The 5,257-nt window shown below is 39.6% G+C and overlaps 2 pseudogenes; one reads left to right on the forward strand and one right to left on the reverse strand.

Annotated features, from left to right (window-relative positions):
- Positions 1–1,129: 1,129 nt before the first annotated feature.
- Positions 1,130–2,986, forward strand: LOC149120409 (structural maintenance of chromosomes protein 4 pseudogene; annotated as a pseudogene).
- Positions 2,987–3,003: 17 nt separating this feature from the next.
- On the reverse strand, positions 3,004–3,695 carry LOC149120410 (sperm motility kinase pseudogene; annotated as a pseudogene).
- Between the last annotated feature and the right edge of the window lie 1,562 nt (positions 3,696–5,257).

A 5,257-nucleotide genomic window follows, 5' to 3' on the forward strand; every position in this document is an offset into this window, starting at 1 on the left:
TGACTACCTCTTAATTGTTTCACTTCTCATATAAGGGCCCCACCTCTTGGGCATTTCCCAAGAGGCTACTGAGATGCCACTTTGTACTCTGGACTCAAGGGCTTTCCTCTGGGGCTGCAGTATACAACACATCCAGGTGAAGAATTTTACAATCCTCCTGCCAATCCCTGGGCCACCCTTGCTCTTTTTAGCCTCAGTATCTTAGGTCCCTGCCTCCTCCTCCTGCTGCTGTTTCCTGGGATGCTCTGTCTCTCTGGTGCTCCCTGGGAGCAGCTCCTGACTTCTAAATCATCCTCACTGCTGTTGGTGCTCAGTGTGGTGGAGAGGGAGGTCAGAGGATCGTGGCTGAGGACTGCACAGGCAGCAGGGATCCTTGTCAACATGACCAGTTGGGAACTATCTGTCCTGCAGGACTCACTGCTACTCATATTGGGAGTCCCATGGCAAGGATTCTGTCCTGATTGGTCTTCTTCAAGCATCAGTGGTTGGGAGCTGAAAGCGGCACACTCACGGGCTCTGCTATTGCAGTCTGAGTGTCCCAGGAGGCACTGGAGAATGGGGCAGCTCTGAGCACTGGGGATGGCCTGAGGCATGGGCTTCACTTTGTTGTGGTCCTTCTGAAGTACAGGGGACTGGGTTGGAGCTTGGGTGGCAGGGAGCCTGCTTTATGGTCCAGCTGGAATCCCAGGTCCTCAAGGGAACTTAGAGCTTCAGGACCCTGAGGAGACACTAGAGGCTCCATTTCACTATGTCCATGTATTTTTTGCATGCTGTATCCCTGCTGTTGGGATATCACCCAGTGTGGCACAGAGGACAAGGAGTCATCCCATTCATTAAGCCACAGTGGAGAGCATAGGCCCTATGGGAATTCTCATATTTCCTGTTCCTGGGGAAGAAACAGAAACTCTTCATTTGTTTCAGGTGCTTCATGTCCTACACTGAGCCACTGGTGGCCTATGATTTCTGCCACTATGGGCCTTGCCTCAGGGTCATAGGTCAGTAACCTGTCCAACAGGTTACAAAGCTCTGGGTTTATGTAGTAGAGGATTCTGTAGTATTCAGACAGGATGGTTACCTTCAGCTGCACAAAATCCTCCCCATCAAAAGGTAGTGACGTGTGGGAAAAAAAAAGAATAAAATTCAAACTCCTGAAAATACTCCTCGATTATTTGATTTAGTCAAAGTAAAAGATGAGGAAATTCTCCAAGCTTTTTAGTTTGCTTTACAGGATACCTTGGTAACTGACAACTTGGATCAAGCTACAAGAGTAGCATACCAGAAAGATAGAAGATGGAGAGTGGTAACTTTACAAGGACAAATCATAGAACAGTCAGGTACTATGACTGGTGGTGGAAGCAGAGTAATGAAAGGAAGAATGGGTTCATTGGTTGTCATTGAAATCTCTGAAGAAGAGGTAAATAAAATGGAATCACAGTTGCAGAGAGACTCTAAAAGAGCAATGCAAATCCAAGAACAAAAAGAAAGTACAGCTTGAAGAAGCAGTAGTTAAGTTATGGCATAGTGAACAAGAAATGAGAAACACACTAGAAAAGTTCACTGCAAGCATCCAGTGATTATCAGGGCAAGAAGAATATCTAAATGTCCAAGTTAAGGAACTTGAAGCTAATGTACTTGCTACAGCCCCTGATTAAAAAAAAAGGCAGAAATTGCTTGAAGAAAATGTTAGTGTGTTTAAAAGAGAATATGATGATGTGGCTGAGAAAGCTGGTACTGTAGAAGCTGAGGTTAAATGATTACACAGTATCATTGTAGAAATCAATAACCATATACTCAAGGCCCAACAAGACAAACTTGATAAAATAAATAAGCAGTTAGATGAATGTGCTTCTGCTATTACAAAAGCCCAGGTAGCAATCAAGATGGCTGACAGAAATCTTAAAAAAGCACAAGAATCAGTCATTTGTACAGAGAAAGAAATAAAAGATACTGAGAAAGAAGTAGAAGACCTAACAGCAGAGCTAAAAAGTCTTGAAGATAAAGCAACAGAGGTCATCAAAAATACAAATACTGCAGAGGAGTCATTACCTGAGATCCAGAAAAAACATCGTAATCTACTTCAAGAACTGAAAGTTATTCAAGAAAATGAACATGCTCTTCAAAAAGATGCACTTAGTATTAAGTTGAAACTTGAGCAAATAGATGGCCACATTGCTGAACATAATTCTAAAATAAAATATTGGCAAAAAGAGATTTCAAAAATATCACTGCATCCCATAGAAGATAATCCTGTTGAAGAGGTTTCAGTTTTGAGCCCCAAAGACCTTGAAGCAATCAAGAATCCAGATTCCATAACAAATCAGATGCACTTTTGGAAGCCCAGTGTCATGAAATGAAACCAAACCTTGGTGACATTGCAGAATATAAAAAGAAGGAAGAATTATATTTGCAACAGGTAGCAGAATTGGACAAAATTACTTACAAAAGAGATAATTTTGGACAAGCATATGAAGATCTGCGGAAACAGAGGCTAAATGAATTTATGGCAGGCTTTTATATAATAACAAATAAATTAAAAGAAAATTATCAGATGCTTACCTTGGGAGGGGACGCTGAACTGGAGCTTGTAGACAGCTTGGATCCTTTCTCTGAAGGAATCATGTTCAGTGTTCGACCACCTAAGAAAAGTTGGAAGAAGATCTTCAACCTTTCTGGAGGAGAGAAAACACTTAGTTCTTTGGCTTTAGTATTTGCTCTTCATCATTACAAACCCATTCCCCTTTACTTCATGGATGAAATTTATGCAGCCCTTGATTTTAAAAATGTGTCCATTGTTGCATTTTATATATATGAACAAACAAAAAATGCCCAGTTCATAATAATTTCTCTTCAAAACAACATGTTTGAGATTTTGGATAGACTTATTGGAATTTACAAGACATACAATATAACAAAAAGTGTTGCTGTCAACCCAAAAGAAGTTGTATCTAAAGGACTGTGTTGAATTTATTCATACTGAAGACTTCAAATCAAGTTGACATACATTCAGTGTGTTATTGATTTTCTATTTGTAATGAATTGTATATATATAAAAAAAAAAGGTAGTGACCCTGTCACCATGGTGTACAGGACCACACCCAGACTCCAGACATCAGCCTTGTACCCACTGAACTCCTCATCTAAGAATTCCTCTGGGGCACAGTATTCAAAGGTCCCACACAAATACTTCCAGCATTCTCCATCAGCCAATTTGCAGCTGAGCCCAAAATCGGTCAACTTAATATTTAGATTGGCATCTAGAAGGAGGTTTTCTAACTTTAAATCTCTGTGCACGATGTGCTGCGTATGGCAGTAATGCACAGCTAATAAAGTTTGGTTAAATAGCTGACTTATCTCTTCATCTTGTAGGTAGCCTCGTTCTATCATAAAACATCTAAGGTCCCCCTGATTGCATACTCCATAAAAATATAGGTTCTCTCTGTTGTGTGCCTTAGCTGCAACAGTTTTATAACGTGAGGGTGATGCAGCCCCTTCATTATTTCTGCTTCTGCACACAACTGCTGGAAGCTGCAGGAGCACTGGTCACCATTCTCAACGATCTTCACAGCCACCTGGGTCCTGCTTTCTCAATGATAGGCCAGTTTCACCTGCCCAAAACTGCCCTGGCCAATGAACCTGAGAACCTGGTACCCATCCAGGACCTCCTCCTCACTGTTGAAGGCTGTGAGACCTTCCATTGTGGGGATACTCACCCCCACCCCCCACCCCTGCAATCTGACACTTGGAACACTTACTAATCACCTAAATTAACAATAAAAACTGTGAAACAAATTAAAATCAAACAAGCAAAATTGAAACAAAAATGAACAAACTGAATATGCTAACAGATAATGCTAACTATATGAACTATAGTATACTAATCACTAAAACTGTATCAAAATTAAGAATTAAAAGTTATAAAACACACAGAATACTAAAAATGATAAAGTAAAGCAACACCAACTATGGTAACTATGGTAACAATTCTAATCAATAAGTCTTATAATGTTCCTAACTAAATCAAAAGATTAAAAATGAGAAAACAATCAGAAAATGGGAGAAACACAAGAATGATAAAATGAACACAGCATAAAATACATTTAGCTTGTGATAACAAAAATAAATAAATAAATAAATAAATATTTAAAGAAAACAAAGACACAAGAATACAAAGTAAAAATGGGAGGGGGAGAGAAATTGAAAAAATAGAAAAAAGAACAAAACAAAATGGAAAAAAAAAGGAAAAGAACCACTAGGGTAAAAAGAACAAATAGACCAGACAAAACAACACACAGACAAAACAACAACACAAAGGACAAGACAAGGGAAAACCAGTAAATGTCATCCAAGTCCTTCAGGCAGTCTCCACAGAGCTTCCTGGGCCAACTGAACAAGAACCTAGGCCAAGCCAGGGAACTGTTAAGGCAATTGGAATGACATAACAATGGCTCATCTGATGTCAGAGCAAGCTATAAACCAATCATGAGTGATGATACACCTTGGTGGTTTTCTCAAGAAACTTTCTACTTGGTTAAAGTGAAAGGGCCCCAAAAATTTTTGCTTATGTTGGTGATAGTAATTGATATTTAGGTTTTGATAAATTAACAGCTGAAGGCTGTTTCAATGGACTTTTCATTTCTAGTTTTAAAATTTGTAAATAACTCTTGGCTTTGGTAGAACTCCTCTAGTCTACACTCAGAATATTCAACATGATACATCTCAACACGTTGGTACCACTTCACTGGCATCATGACAATAGAACAAAATATTATGCTTGCCAAGTCACCATCAGGTGCATGGTTCATATTCATAGAGCTGAGAGGGAGGTTTCTTTCATCATTTACCCTGAAGTTCACCATCAGATTGCTCCTCAGAAACCCTGGAAAGCTGCAAGGTAGTGGGTTGATGTAGTCCAGTGTGGAAGGCAAAGTAAGAGCAAATTGTGAAATCTATAACCTCCAAAACTGCTTCAAATCATAAGGAGGAAGAAAAGACATTCCAGGATATTTCAGTCCTTTGGGGTTACCATAACAAGACCATGACCTGGGTAACTGAAAAAGAACAGGAATTGATTTCTCATTGTTTTGGAAGCCAGGAAGTCTAAGATCAAGGCCCAATAGATTTATGATATGGGAATGACTCACTCTCTGTTTCTAAGATAGTGCCTTCTTTTTTTCTAAAGATTTATTTTATTTATTTGAAAGAGAGTTACAGAGAGAGGTAGAGACAGAGAGAGGTCTTCCATCTGCTGGTTTACTCC

This window comes from Oryctolagus cuniculus, chromosome 19 (assembly GCF_051225735.1).
Source record: "Oryctolagus cuniculus isolate XC-2025 breed Fujian yellow rabbit chromosome 19, ASM5122573v1, whole genome shotgun sequence".
In the NCBI taxonomy this organism is placed as follows: domain Eukaryota; kingdom Metazoa; phylum Chordata; class Mammalia; order Lagomorpha; family Leporidae; genus Oryctolagus; species Oryctolagus cuniculus.